Here is a 22536-nt window from a genome sequence, read left to right as displayed (position 1 = left end):
TTAGAACTTGAATTATTTGAGATTCTCAGCATCAGCCTTCAGGAGGGAAACTCATAAATGTATGTTTTTTATGCTTGTTCTCTGCAACATTGTGAAGTGGGCATTGTGTGTTGCTTGCTAGGTCTCCTCGTTCTCTTTCTCCAGGAATCTCTTTCATTTCAATCTTATCTTTCTGAGGAGCCTCAATTCTTGAGGAGCTACTTTTTCCTCTGTGCTGGCTTTTGACTATTATTTTCCTCCAAAAGCATAGCTGTGTATGTTGTAGTGTCTCAGAAATAGGGTTAATCTCTTTAGGACTTTTGTAAAGATATTCATGCATTTAGAATAACATTTCTTGTGAAAAACATCTTCACTTTAACTGACGCCTTCTATGCCCTAACCCATGGGTTAGACATAATTAAGCCAATGCTTTCATTTCTCAATCCTGATGAAGGATCTCAGGCTCAAAGAAGTTGTTAACTTGTCCTAGTTCCTCCTCAGAAGGAATATCCTACCAGCCAAAATTTTAAGTTTCTTGTTCCATCATTAAGACACATTTTTCTAGGAGGAAAAAAGGACAAGATATTGTTCTGAGCTTCCTGTATTTTCATAGGGATTGTTAGTGAATTTATTCTGGTTTGTATTGGAGCACTGAAACTTGGTTTGCCATGTATTGTGAGGATTAAAAGGACACAAGACTGGAACACTTCAGTTAAATATATTAAGTTTTGTTGCTGCTCCATGTTCATTACTTATCTGGAGATTCTGTGAGATAGACAGATTAAATATAAGAAGAAAATGGGAAAAGAAACAAACCAACATCTTCCGAAAGCTTACCTATTTCACGGGCTTATGCACACAGTCTCACTTAATTCTCAGTCAATATTTTAGTTGAGTATTATCTACATTTTATGGAAGAGGAAATTAAGGCTCACGTACTATTTTGTTCATGGCCACATAGATCATAGAAGTAGGATTTAAGTTTGGTTTTTGCTGTCTCTAAAGTTCATACTCTTTCCATTAATCCATGAAAACCTCTAACTTTCACAAACTTACAATTCAGATGGGGAGTATTTCTGACACTAAAAAGGAAATAACATATATTATGAAGCAATATATATTAGATGTCTAAGAAATGAGGGATCAGTTATATTGAGATAAGATGGGATAAGTAAACCGGAGTTGATTTCACAAATAAAACTCTTCTAGTATTCTTGCCTGGAAAATCCCATGGATGGAGAAGCCTGGTAGGCTACACAGTCCATGGGGTCTCAAAGAGTCGGACACGACTGAGCGACTTCACTTTGACTTTGACTTTAGGTTCCCACTTAGGGAACTAGAAAGAGCATCTCTCAGATTCTTACAATAAAAAAAAATACACAAATTGGAAATTCATGACTTTTTTTTTTTAATCTATTAGAGAATTTGTCACAGGGTAACCACCTGGCCCAGCATCTAAGGAGAGAGAGACCATGACAGGGAGAGACCAGACGTGCGCACCGGCTTACTTGCTATAGACACAAGTGGACACTGGCTAGAATATCTCCACTAGGGGAACAGAGAATTGGTGGAGGCCAAGGATGTGCAGGTGAGAGAGTTCTGAGCCCTAGTGGCCACAGAAATTGCATGAACCTACAGTCTTTTCCCTGGTAGTTCAGCTGATAAAGAATCCGCCTGCAATACAGGAGACCCTGGTTCCATTCCTGAGTCAGGAAGATCCCCTGGAGAAGGATAGGCTACCTACTCCAGTATTCTTGGATTTCCCTAGTGGCTCAGACAGTAAAATTTCTACCTGCATTGTGGGAGACCTGGGTTTGGCCCCTGGGTTGGGAAGATCCCCTGGAGGAGGGCATGGCCACCCACTCCAGTGTTCTTGCCTAGAGAATTCCCATGGACAGAGGAGCCTGGCTGGCTACAGTCCATGAAGTTACAAAGAGTTGGACACGCCTAAGCGACTAAGTACTGCACAGTCTTTTCAGGATTTTTCTCCACAAACCTACTGAACACTTGCAGAAAAGATTCGAAAGAATCCTAAGAAAGTGTCCAAATATGGAGAGGGAACTGGGAGCTGCTGAAGGATGAGGGATGAACGATGAAGGATGAAGGAGCTGCTGAAGGATGGCCCCAGGATTCCACCTGGACCCCTCTCACCACATTTTCCCCTGGAAATGAAAACTTTAATCTGTAGGGGAAAGGGCAACAAACAGAGGGGCTTATAGTACACTAGGGAAAACCCACTGCAGCTGAGGGAAAGGAAAAAACACCATGCCATTGGGGGAGGGGCAGAAATAGTAGAGATGATGGGCCTGTGACTATATCAGGGGAGGAGCAGAAGTATGGAGATGACCATATCCTTGAGAAGCTACTTTGCTGAGAGTAACTACCAGCCATGACACCCCAGTAACAATGAGCATCCACCTGATGCTAATGCTCAGCTGCCATTCTTCAATGAGAGAAATCAGAGTTCCTTAGAAAGGTGGTCCATTCCAGAGCAGAAGCAAGGAAAATACAGGATGATCCTGGAGCATTTTGAGGTGTCAAAAAGCACAGAAGTGAGAAAAAAATTAGTTTCATTTCAAAAGGGCACCAGAGCCAAAAGAGCTCCTATTGGCCAAATTTGCAGTAACTTAAAAAAATATTTATTTCTATTTGGCTGTGCCGGGTCTTCGTTGCTGTGTAGGCTTTTCTCTGTTGTGGTGAGTGGGGCTACTCTTCGTTGCAGTGCACGGACTTCCCACTGTGGTGGCTTCTCCTGTTGTCGAGCACGGGCTTTAGGACTTTCAGGCTTCAGTAGCTGCATGAGTGGGCTCAGCAGTTGCGGTTCCCAGGCTCTCCAGCATAGGCTCAAAAGTTGTGGTGCACGGGCTCAGTTGCTCTGTGGCACATGGGATCTTCCTGGATCAGGGATCAAACTGGCATCTCCTGCATTAACAGGTGGATTCTTTACTACTGAGCTATCAGGGAAGCCCCACATTTGTAATAATTTGAGAAATGAAATAAATAATGATAGTATTGGATCATAACCCAAAGAATGAAGTAAATATCCGTGAGTCTATACTGATATAAATAAATAACTGAATAAGTATGTAAAGGGAGAAGGCATAAATTGTCCTTTTAGAACAATTTGAAATAATAAATGTTGAAGGATTAAGGGAAGTAGAAAAATCACCATTAGAACACAAAAAATTCACAGTAAAAATTGTTGCAGTCAAGTTTCACTGATGGGTAGTAAAAATCAGTGAATGAATGTTTAAGGAGAAACAGAATATTTATTGCATCTCAAAATATCTTCCTCTAAATGTTTTTTACTTTAAAGGGAAAGATAGTAACTTTAGAGTGCAGATATCTGGAAAATCCACCTTAGCCAAGTGATCTCCAGTAATTTGCACCAATATCACGCGGTCCCTGATATGATTCACTGAAAGGAGCACCTTTTCTTAAGTGGTATTCTTCCAAATGGAGCACGGCCTCAGTCTAATCATACTGTATATCTTAGCATCTCTGTCTACATAAAATGTATGTCTAAGCCTCTTACAAGCTATTTGAAGATAAGGATGTCAAGGGTTTTTGTTGTTTTCAGTGCTTCTAAAAAGGACATAACATGGGATATAGGCAAAGCTTTAGAAGGAAAAAAGGACTATCCATAATGCTAATATAATGCTAGTTTTTGAATATGACATGCAGTTCTGAGTGTCCTTGCTCCCAAGATAAAAGGGAATCACAAGGAATAAACACCAAACTTCATGAGGCCAAAATTTCTAACCAATATTTTTTCTTTTGCACTACTCTAACCATTTTTTTTTGAAAGATGGGAAAAAGGCACCTATAATTCCACTCCTAATCCCTCTTTGAATGTTCATTCTTGCCCTGTTTATATATTTTATGGGCTTCCCTGGTGGCTCAGACGGTAAAGCGTCTGTCTGCAATGCAGGAGACCCGGGTTCGATTCCTGGGTTGGGAAGATACCCTGGAGAAGGAAATGGCAGCCCACTCCAGTATTCTTGCCTGGAAAATCCCATGGACGGCGGAGCCTGGTAGGCTACTGTCCATGGGGTTGCAAAGAGTGAGACACGACTGAGCGAAGGGAAGGGAAGGGAAGATACATTTTATACACCTGCAATCACAGTGTAGATGTCATTTTGTGTTGTTTTACTCACTTATATTGTAAACATTTTCCGTATTTCTATGTAGTTTTCAGAGTTATTATTTTAATGCTTGTATAATGCTCTGTCATGTGAAAATGTCATAATTTACTCATACATTTCCCTATTGTTGAACATTTAGGCACTTAATGTCTCTTGATGCTAAGTACTGGAAGATTTTTTTATGTAAGGGTTCCCAAAAGGGACATGGGGCAATGAAACAGATAATGTCACTAATGCACTTTTATACAATACAGAAAAGAATTTCATGTGGACATTGCACATAATCATTCTCCATCAGAGGTAAGGACAGGGTCTGAAAATGTAAACCAATGAAGTAAATTTACTGATGGTTCAACTATTGCAGGACGGATTTGCGGGAATTGTGTATTTCTGTTCGCCTTTCAGTGTTTAACACTCCATCTTTCACGTAACTGATGCTGAGTACTTGCATCGGTGTAAATGTACTCCCATCCTCATTATTCCGTCTCTGTGTCTGTCTTCACTTTGGAGGAAAATCCACCTCAAAATGACCAAAATGGGTGGGATGGGAGAGGAGGGAGCTCCCAGAGGGAGGGGATATATGTATGCATAGAGCTGATTCACGTCACTGTGCAGCGGAAATATACTCCAACAGCAGTAAAAAATGTATTATTTCTAAGCTTTAACAATAGAGTTGTATGGTGGTAAGAAGCAAAGTACTTATAAGCAACAAAGGAAATATGGAAGTGCCTTTGGTTGTAGAGAAGAGGAAAACAAAAACAATCTCAGCTGCAGCCACAAAGAATAAAAATACTTTTCATTGTGGAGCAAGTAATTCTTTAAGAATTCATGCTTTTCCAGTCCTTCATTCAAAACTAGATGAAAAATAAGCAAGCTTTTCAATATTTTCAAGTTGTTTATGGGGATAATTAGAAATTATTTTAATCTGTTGGGATATGAGAAACTCTCTCAAGTCTAGCAAAAAAAATCTTTGTAAAGAAATGAAGCTTTCTAAAGGGCCAGGTGTCTGCTCATTTATATAAAACTACATGTTTTAAACTCTGAGTTCATCAAGGAGTTTTTAATCTTCACTGATATGTTTTCCTTTTAAGTATCTTTCCCCTTTCTTTTTGATTATGTTCTTCATGGTTGGAGTGGTGATTAAAATTTTTTTTAACAATATTCCAGTTTGGTAAATATTTTCATTTTTTGGTGTTCTAGCCATGAAATTATATTTTCCCCTTCTTTGAAAGTTTTATTTTGCTAAGTCCTAGAATTCACCTGTGAGTCAACTCAAAATTTATATTTCTTTAATATATCCCGAGATGATATGATAATGTCTTGGGCATTCTGTAGTTCCAGTGCTATATGTTTGGTGTAAATCTGGTATGAATTCTTTCCATTTATCCTTCGTGTGAGTATGTGAGTTGTTCCATCTAATTACTGATCTTTCATCAACTCTGAAAAATTATCAGCTATTATGCCTTCAAATATTGCTTCTTTATTATTATTTATGTTCCCTCCATCTGGAACTCTGAGTAAATAAGCATAGAACTTTATCTACTTACTTACTTTTGGCTGCACCGGGTCTTCATTGCCTTGCCCAGTCTTTCTCTAGTTGCAGTGGCTTCCCTTGTTGCAGAGCACAGGCTCTGGGTGCGCCGGCTCCCTTAGTAGCATGCAGGCTCCTCAGTAGGTGCAGCCTGGGGCTCTAGGGTGCATGGGCTTCAGTAGTTTTGGCATACAGGCTCAGTAGTTGTGCCTCCTGGGCCCCAGTCGCTCAGTCATGTCTGACTCTTTGCGGCCCCATGAACTGCAGCATGCCAGGCCTTCCTGTCCATCACCAACTGGCATTGTATACACAAACCCATGTCCATTGAGTCAGTGATGCCATCCAACCATCTCATCCTCTGTCATCCACTTCTTCTCCTGCCCTCACTCTTTCCCAGCATCAGGGTCTTTTCAAATGAGTCAGCTCTTCGCATCAGGTGGCCAAAGTATTGGAGTTTCAGCTTCAACATCAGTCCTTCCAATGAACAGTCAGGACTGCTCTCCTTTAGGATGGACTGGTTGGCTCTCCTTACAGTCCAAGGGACTCTCAAGAGTCTTCTCCAGCACCACAGCTCAAAACCATCAATTTTTCAGCGCTCAGCTTTCTTTATAGGCCAACTCTCACATCCATACATGACTACTGGAAAAACCATAGCCTTGACTAGATGGACCTTTGTTGAAAAAGTAATGTCTCTGCTTTTGAATATGCTATCTAGGTTGGTCATAACTTTCCTTCCAAGGAGTAAGTGTCTTTTAATTTTGTGGCTGCAGTCACCATCTCCAGTGATTTTGGAGCCCAATAAAAAAAAATAATAAAAATTTTGTTTCCACTGTTTCCCCATCTATTTGCCATGAAGTGATGGGACCGGATGCCATGATCTTAGTTTTCTGAATGTTGAACTTTAAGTCAAGTTTTTCACTCTCCTCTTTCACTTTCATCCAGAGGCTCTTTAGTTCTTCACTTTCTGTCATAAGGGTTGTGCCATCTGCATATCTGAGGTTATTGATATTTCTCTCTACAATCTTGATTCCAGCTTGTGCTTCTTCCAGCCCAGAATTTCTCATGATGTACTCTGCATATAAGTTAAATAAGCAGGGTGACAATATACAGCCTTGATGTACTCCTTTTCCTATTTGGAACCAGTCTGTTGTTCCATGTCCAGTTCTAACTGTTGCTTCCTGACCTGCATATAGGTTTCTCAAGAGGCAGGTCAGGTGGTCTGGTATTCCATCTCTTTCAGAATTTTCCATAGTTTATTGTGATCCACACAGTCAAAGGCTTTTGGCATAGTCAATAAAGCAGAAATAGATGTTTTTCTGGAACTCTCTTGCTTTTTTGATGATCAAACGGATTTTGGCAATTTGATCTCTGGTTCCTCTACCTTTTCTAAAACCAGCTTGAACACCTGGAAGTTCACGGTTCACATATTGCTGAAGCCTGGCTTGGAAAATGTTAAGCATTACTTTACTAGCATGTGAGATGAGTGCAATTGTGTGGTAGTTTGAGCAATCTTTGGCATTGCCTTTCTTTGGGATTGGAATGAAAACTGACCTTTTCCAGTCCTGTGGCCACTGCTGTTTTCCAAATTTGCTGGCATATTGAGTGCAGCACTTTCACAGCATCATCTTTCAGGTTTTGAAATAGCTCAACTGGAATTCCATCACCTTCACTAGCTTTGTTCATAGTGATGCTTCCTAAAGGCCATTTGACTTCACATTCCAAGATGTCTGGCTCTAGGTGAGTGTGAGCGATCACACCATCATGATTATCTGAGTCATGAAGATCTTTTTTGTACAGTTCTTCTGTGTATTCTTGCCACCTCTTCTTATTATCTGCTGCTTTAGCACATGGGCTTCAGTGGCTGGAGCATGTAGGCCGTGTATTTGAGATTCGTGTCCTCTCTAGAGCATGGACTCAATAGTTGTAGTGCACAGGCTTAGTTGCTCTGTGGCATGTGGAATCCTCCTGGACCAGGGATTGAACCCATGTCCCCTGCATTGGCGGGTAAATTCTTATCCACTGTGCCACCAGGGAAGTCCAAGCGTAGAACATTTTTATCTGCCCTTTATGTCTTTGAACTCTTCTTTCAAATTTCCCAACTCTTTTATCTGTGGATAATTTCTTGACATCTATATTCTAGGCCACCAATTCTTTTCTCAGTTGTGTATATTGTGCTAATCTTTCCACACAATTTTATTATTTTTAAAAAATTTTATTCTTAATTATTATATTTTATTATTTACTTATGTATAATTATAATTTATGTTTATCTTGTTTTGCCATTTTCCTGAACCAATTTGTTTGAAAAATCTCTGTGTGTGGGCTATGTTATTACTTTAACTATTAATAATCTGGCTTCCTAAGTAAGTGTATATAAAATAAAAATATTTTAAGAAAATGAGAACAAATAATTCTTTAGTCTTGAGCCATGAAATATCTAGAATATATTTGTAAAAAGAAAAGCATTTGTTGTTTATCTGAAGTTCAAATTAAACTGGGTATTTCATATTTTCATTTGTTAAATCTGGCAACCCTAGGAAATGTTGAGGAATAATATGCTGAGTAATGTGACATTCCTTACAATAAAATCAAGGGCATACTTTGCCAGTTTGCAGTACTCAGGTCCTGTAGAATCTAGATATTTTGCCAATAGTATGTCCCAGTTCTTCAGGTATCCCTTGATTCATAAGCATGGAAATGTTAGGCCAGGTACCTGACTTTCTCCCAAATCATACACTTGTCATAAATCATGTATAACCTGAACATATTCTCATGCTTCTAAAGAACTCACTTGCCTTTTTTTTTTTAATTTTTTTATAAAAATTAATTTTTATAAAATTATTTATATATTTTTATTTTTATTTAAAAAAAAAAAAAAAAAGAATAAGAAGACAATACAAAGCAAAAGTAGGCAAAGGACCTAAACAGACATCCTCCCTACAAAAGATATCCAAATGGCCAATAAGCACAAAAAGATGGTCAATGTAATTAGCCATTAGGAAAAAGAAAATCTAACCCACAAATTTGAGCTCACTGGGGTGACTATAACTAAAACGACAGGTAATACCAAGTGTTGGTAAGAATGTGGAGAAACTGGAACTCTGATACATTACTAGTGGGAATGTAAAATTGGGCAGTCATTTTGGAAAATGGACTGACATTTCCTCAAGTGGTTACACATAGGGTTACTATAGGACCCAGCAATTCTATTCCTTAGGTATATACCCAAGAGGAAGGAAAACATATGTCCATGTGAAAACTTGTATATGAATGTTTATAGCATTGTTATTCATAGTAGTCAAAAGGTAGAAACAATCCAGATGCCTTTCAACTGTTGAATGGATAAGCAAAATAAGATACATCTATACATGGACTAGTATTCAGCCATAAAAAGAAATGAAGTACTGATTCACGTTACAACTTGGATGTACCTTAAAAACAGTATGTTAAATGAAAGAAGCCAGTCACAAAAGACCAAAAAAAAAAAAAAAAAAGAACTCACTTGCCAGCTTAATGGCTTGTTTCCGACAGTTTTGCAATGCAAGATTCAATTAATACCTTATTAGAAACATGACAAATTATTACTTGTCATAGATCTTTCCAGTGGGTTGCAAACTGTCACAGTCATAAATGTGAAAAAGCTGTGATCCTTGTAGCACTGACTTTCATGCTGTGGTTTTTTGAGTCCCAGGGATCCGGTGAGATGTTTCTAAGCCCACCATGAGGGTAAAGATTCAGTCTCTGAATCCAGGTTGCTCAGTTTTTATCTGTAATCTACACCTGGGTTCTCTACATATTGCATTTGAATAAAGTGTTCTGATGTTAATACACGATTTGAAAACTGATAATTTGGAGGCATATAGGCTTTGTTGTGAGAAAAACTTGCATTTACTCTGGTTTTGGCACTTATATTCTATGCAAACAGTGACTGTTTACTTAACCTCTTTAAACCTATTTCTCAAATGAGAAGAATGATAATAAAAACTTTCCTCATTGGTCTTTTTATTTTTTTTTCTTTTTGTTGCTTTAAGAACACTTAGCATGAGGTCTACCTCTTTAAAAACTTTTAAATGCACAATACGGTATTGTCAACTACAGACATTATGGTGTACAATGGATCTCTAGAACTTACTCATCTTGCATGTAGGAGACATCACACTTACTCCCAATGAAGAGTGATTCCCCACTTTTCTCTCCCCCAGCCTCTGACAGCGGCCATTGTACTCTCTGTTTCTGTGGGTCTATTTTAGATATCTCGTATAAGTGGAATCATGCAGGATATGTCTTCTGCGACTGGTTTATTTCACTTAGTATGTCCTTCACGTTCACCCATGTTGTTGCATAAGGCAGAATTTCCTTTTTTTTTAAAGACTGAATGATATTCTATTGTATATATATGCCATATCTTATTTATCCGTGCATTCGTTGATGAACATTTAGGTTGTTTCTGTATCATGGCTCTTGCGAAATAGTGTTGCAATGGACATGGAAGTGCAGATAGCTCTTCACGATCTTGATTTTAATTCCTTTGACTGTGTACCCAGAAGTGGGGTTGCTAGACTATATGGTAGAAAAAATGAGATAATTCATTTAAAATATTTAGAATAGCAGCTGGTACATAGTAAATAAATAATAAATATTAGCTACTATAATTATTTTATGTTAAAAGTAATCTTTGATTCATTTAATAATTTGTTGAACTAATATTCAACTAATTATAGTGTCTATTTTGAGCCAGTAATGAATATACTTTTTCTCATGTAGTCTTCACAAATGCATGCTGAGGTAATTTCATCCTCATCCTATGGGGAGGAAATTGAGACCTGGGCAGACTGGTGAGCTGGCATGTTCATTCAGCTGTAAGTAGCAGACTGGAGTTTTAAAACTGGGTGGCCTGAGTTCAAGTATAATATTTTTCCTATTAAACCCTAACTATCTCCTCCAGAGTCAACAGGGAGCACACTAATCATGTGATTTATGATGTCATTTAGATTTTTAGATCTATGGATTTTGTAGTCTTGCGGAGAAGTTGTATTATTAAATGATTGCCCAGTGTCTTCTTTCTAAGCATCAATATTAATGTGATTAATATAAGTCATCAGAAAAATTTTGAGGGCCTTGGTGTCAGGTGCTCTCTGATTACTTCCTTCCTGGATTCTGGAGGACTGTTATTTGCTGCATTAATTCATGCAGACTTCAGGAGTGGAAAACAAATTCTTTGTTACCTCACCATTTGAATGGCCTTGCTTTACTTTCCACAGTTATTTCTGTAGGTTAATGATATCAAAGAGCATTTTGTAGTAGAAAAATAAACTGCTTCTGATAAATATATCATCACGGCAAATCATACCTTCTTTTTATACTGCTGAAATACACAAATGCCTTTTTTCCAAATATAAAAATATTTTCCAATTATCTAATACCATAACAGGTTATTTCAGTCATTAGGAATGGCAACCCAGAGTCACTTCATCAGGGATTTTTTGTCTGCTGGTGAACTGGCATCAATTTGAAATTTTCTTTCTTCCACTGAATTTGCATATCCCAATGAGTGGTTAATATAACAGTCGTCTCCTCTCTCTTTAGTTCCTATAACATTGTTGCAGTGCATGAAGCGTCATTTGTGTCTGGTGCTTTACACAGATTAATTCACTTAACTTTTATTACAACTCAGCAAGGTAGGTCTTATTCCATCTTAAAGATGAGGAAACTCAAGCTGAGGGAGTTAAAACTGCTCACTTAAAGTTTCACTACCTGTACATGAAGCAGTTAGAATTGATTCTCAGACTTTTTTCAGTTCTAAAGCTGAAGATCCTTCCTGATGTAAATACAAATGAACTCGAATATTAAACAATTTCACAAATGATATACATGGCCACAAGTATATAGGAAAGCACCACTTAGGTGCAGTGGAAATCAGTGTGATAAACATAGTAACAGTGAACAGTTTTTGAGGGTTTATCATGAGCTAAGCATTGCGTAACATAGTACAGATACTAACTAACCTTAAAAGCCCGTAAGGTATTTTTTTATACCCAAATTACATGTGAGACAACTGAGGTGTAGATAATTAGGTCACTGTGATGACATTCTGGGCTTCCCTGGTGGCTCAGGTGGTAAAGAATCTGCCTGCAGTACAGGAAACCTGGATTCTATCCCTGGCTCTGGAAGATCCCCTCGGGAAGGGAGTGGCTACCCACTCCACTGTTCTTGCCTGGAGAATTCCATGGACAGAGGAGCCTGGTGAGGTATAGTCTATGGGGTTGCAGAGGGTTGGACATGACTGAACAATAAACACACACACACAACATTCCACATTTATTAAGTGCAGGAAACCTTGGGTTTTGATGTGATTCTGTGTCATCAAAGGCCTTGTTTTCACTCCTGGATGATCCTAAATTTTGGTTCTAATAATTCTTGTCCTTAATTAATATCTTGCCAGGTCCTGAATCTATGCCATATTTTATATATTGACAGAAACTGTGTATTGATTTAGCCTGAAGGGTGAAGTCTGGTTTCTAATTGAGGCTTCCCTTGTATCTCCTGGAAATAAGAAAATTATTCTATGCTTAACCCATTATCTTTGCTGCATGGCTTGTAAATAAGGCTTAGTTTTAGCTTGGAAAATGTATTTTTCTATCATTTTAAAATAATCTTGATTATATTTTTAGAAATACAGGTTATTTTCCAAATACTTTTAATTTTATTACTATGCATTATTTATAATTTTTTTTTGGAGAAAGCTCTTTGTGGGAAACCTATATTTTAAAACTAGATTTTTGTCATGATTTTTTAAAATACAAACCATTAAATTCCTATTCTATTACAAATCTTTTAACCACTTTCTATATCTTATTTTCAATTTTCTTTTGTTTTAGCTATTAAAAAATTGAATGTCTTTATGTATTAAATACTGTGTCAGGTATTTTTAATGAGCTTTTAACAACACTGTCCACAGTTGATGCTTTCACTATACTTTAAATTACTTATCTTTGGGATCTACCCCTAATGATCAAGGGATTTCATAATAGCAAGGCTCTTGTTTAAATAAAAATATCTCAAAATAACAATAACTCTGACTTATGTAGTGTTTCTGTAAGTTGTGCCAGGTACTATTCTAAGTGGTTTATACATACTGACTCATCCTCAACACAGAATATGACAGATGGAGAAAGAAAGGTACAGGGAAGTTAGTGGCTGCCAAGGCATGTGGTGAATGAGGGTAGGCTGGGTTTGAAACAAGACGGGCATCCTCAGGACTCTGCCCTCAACCATTCATCCTATAGTAATGAAACCAAGTAATTGAAAGCATTAAAATCTGTTCATGATGTTTCCAGATTGTCAAAGGATAAATCTTGTAGAATCCAGTTTATCATTATAGCACCAATAAATCATTCATCCATTGAACGAATGTTTATTGAGCTCCTGCTGTGTGCTTGTTGCTGTGTGAGGCATGTGTGCATGTCAAACCCATGTCTCTTATGTCTCCTGCGTTGGCAGGTGGGTTCTTTATCACTAGCAACACTTGGGAAGCCCTGTGTGAGTCATAGATGGTGTAAATGAATAGAATCCCTGATTTCATGGAAGACTCAGCCTGTTTAGGGACACTGACTTTTAAATAAGTTGTTGCAGCCTGATGTGTGATAAGACAAGGATGTTCCCAGGGATGGAAGACTTAGCCATGTCGATGCATCAGGAGGGCTTCTTTGAGGAGGTAACATTCCCACTGAAACTTGAAGGATGAGTTAGAAGTAAGCCAAAGTGAAAGTCTCTCAGTCATGTCCAACTTTTGTGACCCCATGACTATATAGTCTATGGAATTCTCCAGGCCAGAATGCTGGAGTGGTAGCCTCTCCCTTTGCCAGGGGGTCTTCCTAACCCAGGGATTGAACCCAGGCCTCCTACATTTTTTACCAGCTGAGCCACCAAGGAAGCCACCAGGGAAGTAAATCAAGCAAGAGGCAATAGCAACGGTATTTATAGGTGAAGGTAGCAAGCATTGGGAGTAGTTATAAGCTGGAGAGAACCATCTGGAACCAGCGGACAAGGCTCTGTGTGGAGAAACAGGAGAAGTGAGGTTGAAGAGCAGAGCAAGCCAGCTCGTGGGCAGCTCTGAAGCCATGTTGGCAAGCTTCCTCTTTATCTCAGATGCAAAAGGAATTCCCATGGAAGTGTTAAAATGTGGGGAGTGACCTGTTTAGATTTGCATCAGAGAAAGAATGTTCTGGCCAACATGGAGAGTAGATAGAAAGCCTGTGTGTGTGAGGGTCACGTCTCTAGTCAGAGAAGCCAGTTAGGAGGCTGTAGTCTAGTAACAGTGGTGGTCAGGTCTAGAGCATTAGTGGACATGTAGAGAATTGGAGGAGCTTCCCTGGTGACACAGATGGTAAAGAATCTGCCTGCAATGTGGGAGACCTGGGTTTGATCCCTGGGTCAGAGATATCCTCTGGAGAAGGGAATGGCTGCCCACTCCAATATTCTTGCCTGGAGAATTCCATGGACAGAGGAGTCTGGCAGGCTACAGTCTACGAGGTTGTCAAGAGTTGGACATGACTGAGTGCCTTTCACTTTCACACTTTCACTCAGAGAATTGGAAAGATTTAAGAGATACATAGAAGGAAAAATTGGTAGGACTTAACAAATGACTGGATGTGAGAATAAGGAGTTGAGGGTCAGATGTTTCTGGCTCTGGCCAAGAAAATGATGTTCATGCCATTTCCAGAGATAAAGAACCATGCATGCATAGGGTGTGTGCACAGGCTATGGAAGAGGGGTGAAGAAAATTGCATTATCTCCATGTGCTGAGTGTTAGGTGCCTCAGACATCTGAATGTAGATGGTAAGAGCCTACATCAGTGCACAAATGCACAATAGGTGCTTAATAAATATTACTGAGTTGAATGAATGTATGGTTGGCAGTGGGGTGTATGCATTTGGAGCTCAAAATCAGACTTGCAGAGAGAGATAAAATTTCTAAAATGATAGCATATAGATGACAACCAAAGCCTAGATAGTACTGAGATGTGGGAGTGTGACAAGTGAGAAGAGCAGAAGGCTTGGGATTGAGCCTCGGGCAGTGCTAACATTCAATCAAGCACTAGGCTGAGGAAGAGGAGGCTGTGAAGAAGTAGCCAGCAAGAGAGGAGGAATATCACGGGAATGCTGTGCCCAAAAGCAGAGGGAATGGACTGTTTCCGGACGTTAGAGTGTCAAATGCCTCCAGCAGATCAAGCAGCATAAAGATTGAAAAACATCTCTTAGATTTAGAAATAAGAAAGTCACTGATGACCTAGTAGCGTCAGAGAGTGATGAAGGCCGAAGCCAGATGGCAGTGGGTTGAGAAAATGAAGACGGAAAATATGGACAACTTGTAAGAGAATATTGCTTGAATGGAAGAAGAGGTCATAAGAAATAAGATCAGTAAAAATGTTACAACACTTTCATGTTCTTTTCCCCTTTCCCTTCTTGAATAATTCAGTTTTAAAGCTATTGGGTGGGGCTAAAGCAAGAGAGCTACTCACATGAGAGGGTGGCTGGTGGGGGACGCTGGAGCCCAAGCAGGTTGAGGTGTGCACACTTGTGGGGAGTGGGGGTGGAGATGCCTCATTTGTGATGTCCTAAGTTTTCCAGTAGTCATGTATGGACGTGAGAGTTGGACCATAAAGAAGGCTGAGTGCCGAAGAATAGATGCTTTCAAATTATGGTGCTAGAGAAGATAGCAAGGAGATCAAACCAGTCAATCCTAAAGGAAATCAACCCTGAATATTCATTGGAAGGACTAATGCTGAAGCTGAAGCTCCAATACTTTGGCCACCTGATGTGAAGAGATGACTCATTGGAAAGATTGAAGGCAAAAGGAGAAGAGAGTGGCAAAGGATGAGATGGCTAGATAGCATCACCAACTCAATGGACATGAATTTGAATAAAACCCAGGAGATAGTGAAGGACAGGGAAGCCTGGAATCCTGCAGTCCATGGGGTTGCAAAGGGCCAGACACAGCTTAGGGACTGAACAACAACAAAGCCCAGAGAGAAGAGAGGGCTGAACAGGACGAATTTGCTGAGGAGCGGGCTTCATGGGCTATTGGAACCTGAGCGAGGTTAAGTGGGCATCTTAGTCTGGATTCTCCAGAAAAATGGAATCAATAGGAGATAGAGAAGTAGAGTTGCTGAGAGATATTTACTATAAGGAATCGGTTCATGTAATTAGGAAGCTGAGAAGTCCAAGACATGCAATCAGCAAGCTGGAGACCCAGAAGAGCCAATTGGTATAAGTTTCAGTCCAAGTGTGAATGCAAATCCGGGAGAAGTCCAATGTGCCAGCTCAAAGACAGGGAGGCAGAAAGCAAGAAGTTTTTGCTCAGCCTTTGATTTCATTCAGGCCTTTGACAAACTGGGTGAAGTCCTCCCACAGGGAGGAGGGCAATATGCTTTACTTAGTGAATGAATTCAGTGTTAATCTCATCCAGAAACTCCCTCACAGACACACCCAGGAATAATGTTTAAACAAGTATCTGGGCACCCCAGGGCCCCGTCAAATTCATACGTTAAATCAACATCACAGTTGGTATATCCTCATATATGAGAATATGTCATTATATGTCAATATATGAGGAATTTGAGAGTCCAAGTCAGGTGAGGAGTGTGACTATGTGAGGGGTTGGGGAGAGAAGGCCTAATGTTAGGTGCAGGAACCCACATGAGGTAAGAAGGGCATCTATGAAGTGGGGAGTCTGGTGTAAGTGTCACAGCATGGCAAGGTGAGCAGGCTGTCTGCACAGAGGAGTGACTTATGAGTGGGATCAGGGCCCAAGCAGGAGAAGTGGAGTGTTGACACCAGGAAAGGCTCAGCATGTGGTATAGGAACACAGTGATGTGGGGTATGAGGAGGGTGTCATAGAGAGGAGAAGATGGCTGTGGTGCTGGTTTATTGGTTGCACTCAGGAAAGTTTATCAAATGTGTAACATCTCAAATTGGGCCTTTCCCAGTGTGGACATGCTCTTCAGACTTATTCAGCTTCTGATGTCCTATACCAGGCCAGCCATCTGTGCAGACAGCTTTCTTGCTTTGCCTCACCCAATGGTTTTAGGAATGAGCTATTACAAAGGAAAAGGGAAAAGGAAAAGGAAGAAGAAAAGGAAAAGAAAGAATTGAGTTTTTTAAATCAATCTTATTTTTTGTTAACTCTTCACAAATATCCTCCTACAAGCTGTCCATATTTGATGTAAATATGTGTATATGTGTGTTGTTGTTTTTGTTTAGTAGCTAAGTCATGTCCAGCTCTTTGTGACCCCATGGTCTGTAGCACAGTAGGCTCCTCTTTGCATGGAATTTTCCAGGCAAGAACACTGGAGTGGGGTGCCATTTCCTACTCCAGCAGATCTTTCCTACTCAGGGGTCAAACCTGTGTCTCTTGCATGTCTTAGGTTGGCAGCTGGGTTCTTTACCACTGGTGCCATACAGGGATTCATCCCCTAGCTCTCTCCAGGGGAAAGTCTTGGAGCAACAACCCCCACCAGAGCAAGGGGAACATCCAGAATCTGCATCTTGGTCTCTAATACTAGGAACCTGGAAGTGTGGCAGGCTTGGCAGAAAAATCTTTTTTAGAATGGTAGAATCTACATGTAGTAGTTCTGCACACAGAAACAAAGACCAGTAAAGGGGAAAAGGCTGAGAACAAAAGAGTAGGAGGTGGGGAATTACACTTAAAAGTCCTCTGAATGCTTTTATGGGGAGACTGGTTTTAAGTTTATGACTGATTGGCAACTCTTGAAACAGATGAAGGCCATATTTAGGTAGTGGAATAGAGTGGTAAAGAACTTGGGCCATGAAGTCAGGATGCCTGAATTTCTGTTTTGGTTCTGTTATGTTTAGACATGATATTGGGAAAGTAACTCAATTTCTCTGCCCCGATTCTTTATATTTAAAATGAGGGATAATAAAAATACCACTTATCAAATGATTAAATGAATCAATACACATAGGAACCCTGGAAAGTGCCTGACTCATGGTATCAATAAATGTTGGCTATTATTTTTTAATGGGCTAATCTATTAATCCAACCAGTCCATCCTAAAGGAGAACAGTCCCAGGTGTTCATTGGAAGGACTGATGCTGAAGCTGAAACTCCAATACTTTGGCCACCTCATGCGAAGAGTTGACTCATTGGAAAAGACCCTGATGCTGGGAGGGATTGGGGGCAGGAGGAGAAGGGGACGACAGAGGATGAGATGGCTGGATGGCATCACTGACTTGATGGACGTGAGTTTGGGTAAACTCCGGGAGTTGGTGATGGACAGGGAGGCCTGGCGTGCTGAGATTCATGGGGTTGCAAAGAGTCGGACACAACTGAGTGACTGAACTGAATTGAATCTATTAATAGAGGGGTCTGAAAAGCTTTTTCAGTAGTTAAAGTGAGAGACAATGAGCACTTGAACCAAGATGGGGACTAAATTTTTGTGCTAAGAAGGGGCTAAATTTGAGATGTATGAGGAGCTGAACATGGGGAGACTTGGTAATTGGATTGGAGTAAGGGAGCGGTTTTGTGGAACCTGATGTGTGGCATTGCCACTCGTTAAAATGGGAGATGGTGAGCTGAAGACCCAAATTCAATTTGATGTGTTAAGACTCAAGTGTAAAGGTAGAGATACCCCACAAATAGTTGTGTATCTGAGTCTGAATTCTGGAGAGAAGTAATGAGCTATGGCCTATAGCTAAACCATGAGACTTGAGGGCATTGGGCAGAAAGTAGAGCTGAAGATTTGAGGTATGTGAGATCAGTTTGGCACAGATTCTGTAAAAAAGAAAACTCAAAAATAAACAAAAAAGCCGTGTAGGGGGCAGTTGTGGGTTAGGATGAGTTAGAACTCCAATTCATGCCAAAGGACAGATGGTGTTCCAATTCTGATGATGGTAAGGTAGCCTGAGAGTGAAAAGGAACGTCTTCAATACATAGTGAGAGAGTTTAGGAAAGTTAGATACAGTTTTCATCAGCTTATCCCAAACACTAAGGCTTTATAATTGATTATGTTCACACAAGATGGCCATAATGTTTTTCATTGACTCATTTTGCCCAGAGCTAGACAGAAAGTCAGACTGGGCAGACCCATTGTTGCAATCAACATGGCTAATGTTTGATCCCATCTTTGGTTGATAGTTATGCCTCAAAAGTCCTGGCCAGGCACCCCTATGTGGCACTGTGCCTTCCTAGTAGATGGGAATGAGGGTAGTTATTCAATGACTTGGTATATGCATCAATTTTAATGATTAAAACAGGATTTTCTGTGCAGAGTGTCTAGGCATGAGGTTGAAAGGATAAAATGTCATTATATCTGCAGCATGGAAATGGATTAGTGCTGAAAACTTAACAATTACTTGTGCAAGTTAAAAGTTTGTTAAATTTCACTCTGGGTTTGTGTTCATCTGGGAACTTATGATAATGAATCCTTTTCGTCCCAATTTGGCTCTCTAGAGTAAGAATACTTACAAATCCGTTTAATAACCCAGACTGACTTTTATCTTTGAACTGATGAATCAGGTGCAAAAAAGTGGAATGTAGGTCTTTGTGTATGCCTTTCATTACACTGCTTTTGCAGAAGACAGCATAATTTTGGAGCTGTTCTAAATGTAAGGAAGATCTAATGTACAGCATGGTGACTAATAAAACTGTATTATAAAGTTGAAATTTGCTAAAAGGGTAGATCTCAAGTATTCTCATGTCACACCAAAATAATGGTCATTGTGAGTGATGCGTGTGTTAATTAACTTGATTTTGGTAATCATTTCACAATATATACATGCAGTAAGGACCACATTGTATACCTTAAACATATACAGTTTTGTCAAGTATACCTCAATAAAGCTGGAAAATAAAATACAGGTAAGGGGAAATACAAAATTAAAGGAAATATATCAAGGATTTCACTATATAAAACATTTTAAAGCTTAAAATATATAAACAATAATAAAAATTTTCCCACAGAGTGAGAATGCTATGGCCATGTTTACACGTTTAAGGTAAAAATGAGAATTCAAGAAAATTCACAGATAATTTCAGGAAAAGGAATTTTACTAAATTACAGTGATTTTTGGTTAAAATTCTTTATGCATAAGGTTTTCAATGCTTTATTTTGCTTTCAGTATAGTATACTAGCATATATGTATATATATATATATAATATATATAACTATATGCATGCATGTTGAGTTGCTTCATTGTGTCCAACTTTTTGTGACCCTATGGACTGTAGCCTGCCAGGTCCCTCTGTCCATGGGATTCTCCGGCAAGAATACTGGAGTGGACCGACATGCCCTCCTCCAGGGGAGCTTCCTGACCCCAGGAATTGAACCTGCATCTCTTACGTCTCCTACATTGACAGGCAGATTCTTTGCCACTAGTGCCACCTGGGAAGCCCAGGCATATAGTTATAATGGTGTGTGTGGTAGTGTATATTACTCTGTAACAAATGACTTCATAACTTAGGGCTTGACATAATTGTTTCTTTTGCTCATGACTCTGTGGGTCAGGAAGGACTCTGCTTGGTGGTTCATCTCTGCTGTGTGTGTTGTCTGGCAGGGTGGTTGGGGCTAAGGTATTCACTTCCAAGGTGGCATCATCTCTCATGTCTCATGTCCTCTCTCAGTCTCAGCTTCTTTCTCTCTCTTTCATTACATGGTGAAATTACAGGCTTCAGAGCCTTTCCATGTGACTTGGACTTCTCACAGCATGGTGATGTCACTGTAGTCTCTTGGTTTAAAGAGGCAGGAAACAAATAATTCCTACTTAAGGGTGACACCCGTGCCTGGCACAGCATCAAATCTGTGTTCTATTGGTTGAGGCAGATACAAGGCCTAGTGGATGTAAGACAACTGAGAAATAAATTCCACCTCCTTGCGGGATTGTGACAAGGAAGGAGCATGCATGCATGGGTGATATTGCTGCTGTCATCTTTAAAATATGCAGTAGGCCACAGAGCAGAGCCAGGGAGATGCTGCAAGGATCCAGTGCTGCTCCTAAAGTGTGAGCCACAGACCATCCGTGTTAGAATCACCTGGAGGGGTGATGATTTAATATGTAGAGATCTGAGCCCCATTCCAGACTTTCCAGATCAGAATCAGAATCTCTGTGAGTGGGATTCTGTGGCTTCAACAAGCCCCCCAGGTGACAGTTACATGTACTAAGGCAGTGGAGAGTATTTCTGAGCCTGCCTCTGGAGACTGAAAGACCTGGATGCAATGTGCCTCCCATCGACTAGCTGTGTGGCCTTGAAAGTGCCTTCATTCTCTTAGGGACAGATTCCTCATCTGAAAATCGTGCCAAGAGATAGTACCCACTTCCTGTGTTGTTTCTGAGAACAAAATACATACCACAGAGTCTGGAACATTGTCAGTACATTATTAGTGAATCTTTAGTGAGTTAGTGGGTTTCATTCTCCAAACATGATTCTTCTTTAGTGTGTACTGAGGTTTTATCCACCTAAATGACCTGGACCTGATGTGTGTACGCTTTCTCACTAGAAGCCAACAGATGAACAAGTATGGACTTTCCTGTCTGTTTAGAGTTGAACTGATTCATTTATAATAAAGAACTAACTTACTGAACTGTAAGAAGCATACTAGTTGACAATAACCTTGAAATTGTTTGAAAATTGTTCAGTGAAATAAGTGGGTGCAGTTTGGACAGTAAAACACTCTTGGCATTCCATAATTGGATGAATTTCAAATATGTGTTGACATAGTCCCTGCAAACTCAAGACCTGGTGCTAACATGATGCTAGGACTGAAGCATTTGGTGAGAGAAAAAGGAGGGCTGATGTGACAATTAGCTAGATAAAGAAACCAAAGGCTCAATTTCATATGTTTGTTGACACTTTGTAATAATAGAATTGTAATTTAAAATATTAGGCATGGGCAATTATGAATAAGTTTTGAAAAACCTAATATGTTGTTGGAAAGCGTCATGCTTAGAATGTCAACTGAAGCCTCAGAAAAGGCTCAACATATCTGATTCTCTTCTAGATGTCAGCTGCAATAGATACAAGGCTGTAGCCTCTGAAAACTGGGCACCGTGTGTTCATGACAGGGCAAGAAGTGTTCAGAAGAAGATGGAAAGCACCCAGGGTCTGTTTCCTGTCCCTGCAGAGCACCTGAGGTAAGGGTCTTCTTGAAAAGTCAACATCCTTAAACTCTTGTCCTTAAATGTGTTTTGTATGACTAAGAACAAAATAAGAAAGTGGTCCTGGGAGAGGTCCATTTAGAATGATAGACGGAAATTTCACACACCCTGTGAATGTTCTGTGTGCTGTTGGTTCTTTTAAAAAAAATAACCCTCTTATTTATGCAGCATCTGTTCTTCTAAAGCACTTTAGGCTTTGTGGCTAATAGGGATCTATATATACCTATATAACAAATTTCCAAAGTATTCCCAATTTCTATTTCTTTTTTTCCCCCCTAATTTCTATTTCGTTATGGTCCATCATTTGTTTATTCCTTCTCTTCCTTTTCTAATTTTCTGAAACTGCTCCTTATATTTGTGTATTTATCTTCTCTATCCATTTTGTTTTGACCTCCACCCATCCAATTTATTCAACATTTGCCCTCGGAAACAATGACAGTCCGACAACAACCAAAACAATGACGACAAAATCAGTTAATTTTGTTGAGCATTTACAGTGTATCAGATGCTACAACTTCCTTTCTTCCTCTCCTTCCACCAGTGCTTCTCTCCCCATACAGACAAGTATGTCTTTTTTTTTTTTTAAATGAGGAAATTCATTTTTTTTAAAAAAGTGTATTTATTTTTGGCTGCACTGGGCCTTTGCTGCTGCACTCAGGTTTTCTCTAGCTGGGACAAGGACGGGCTTCAAGTTGCTGTGCTCAGGCT

At 39.6% G+C, this 22536-nt stretch overlaps 1 pseudogene; it reads left to right on the top strand.

Annotated features, from left to right (window-relative positions):
• LOC109565525 (small ribosomal subunit protein uS3-like) overlaps positions 1–22097 on the top strand; it is a 99018-nt pseudogene extending 76921 nt beyond the window's left edge.
• Positions 22098–22536: the final 439 nt, after the last annotated feature.

Source organism: Bos indicus, chromosome 11, assembly GCF_029378745.1.
Source record: "Bos indicus isolate NIAB-ARS_2022 breed Sahiwal x Tharparkar chromosome 11, NIAB-ARS_B.indTharparkar_mat_pri_1.0, whole genome shotgun sequence".
Lineage (NCBI taxonomy): Eukaryota > Metazoa > Chordata > Mammalia > Artiodactyla > Bovidae > Bos > Bos indicus.
The sequence above is the reverse complement of the archived record's forward strand: the minus strand, read 5'-3'. Positions and strand labels throughout refer to the sequence as shown.